The sequence below is a fragment of the Penaeus vannamei genome, chromosome 33 (genome assembly GCF_042767895.1).
Source record: "Penaeus vannamei isolate JL-2024 chromosome 33, ASM4276789v1, whole genome shotgun sequence".
Classification (NCBI taxonomy): domain Eukaryota; kingdom Metazoa; phylum Arthropoda; class Malacostraca; order Decapoda; family Penaeidae; genus Penaeus; species Penaeus vannamei.
In genome coordinates this window covers 29,670,643-29,671,942 of record NC_091581.1, presented here as the reverse complement: position 1 = coordinate 29,671,942, position 1,300 = coordinate 29,670,643, and positions in this window count along the sequence as shown.

The following is a 1,300-nucleotide window of genomic DNA, read 5'->3' as shown; positions in this document are numbered from 1 at the left end:
ATATATCAGGGCATGTTATGGCATACTGGAACACATTGGAATAGGAAACTGTCCAATAACGATCAATATCTGTTCATTGTTGTCGGTTGAAGAGAGGAAGGGGAAGAGAAGGAGACAAATTAAAGAAGGGAAGGAAGGGAGAAGGGGAAGAAAAGGAATGGAATAAATAAAGGTTAGAAAGGGAGAAAGTGAAGTGGAAGGAATTAAAAGAGGGGAACGAAAGGGAGAAAGAAAAGACGGAAAAGAAAGAAGGAGGGAAGGAAATTGGGATGGATTGTAGAAGAAAAGGCGAAGAAACAGAATAAAGAGGAAAAAAAGGGTGGAAAGAAAGTAAAAAGTGAGAAACAAAGATGGGAATGAATTAAAAAAGAAAAGAACAAGATAGAAAAATAATGAAAGAAAAGAGAGGAATATAAGTGGAAACGAAAATGGAAATAAGGGAAACGTAACATACGTAATAACAAAAGAGACATGAAAGAAAAGCGATTAAGGGAAAAGAAGGGAAGCGAAGATAAGTGAAAACAGGAGAAATGGAGAAATATAAAAGGGAAGTAAAAATGGAAATATGAGAAACAAGAAAATGGAGCAGAGAGATAGACGACGAAGAAGAAGCACGAAATAAGAAACAGGGAAAGCAAGAAAAAGAAATAACGCACCGAGAAAGAAAGAGGGGGAAAGAAAGACAGGGAAGCTACAGAAAGGAAGCGAAAATGAAAATAGTAGAGACAATACGATAATGAATCAGTAACACAGAAAGAGAGGACAATAATAAAAATAGATGAAATTTGGAAATATTATAAACAAAATGAATCCCTCCAAAATAGACGGAATAAGGTTAGAAACGACGGGAAGAGAAAAGAAAAAGGGAGGAGAACGAAGGAAATAGAAGATAGAATAAAAAAAAAATGCAAGACAGAGAAGAAATAAGAACAAGACGTGAAGTCCCGCTGAGATGTCGTGATCGATGGTTTCATGATATCTATTTTTTTCCAAAGTATTTTTCCCTCCTTCGTAAATTTTCTCTTTCTCTCTCTCTCTCTCTCTCTCGCTGATCTGGAAACAAAAGCGACAGAATAGATTTTTTCCCCTTCACTGCATTGTCAGATATCTTGCGTGTGCGTGTGTGAGCGTGTACGTATAGGCACGCGTACATGTATAAGCCCACGTGGACATCCCGGTGAGAATAACCCCAATCTTATATAATAATCTAACCGTTATCTAAAAACTCCCCATTGATTTAGACCCAAGGGTTTTATCATCAACTTCATCACATTAATTTTATCATAAAGCATTTGATGAC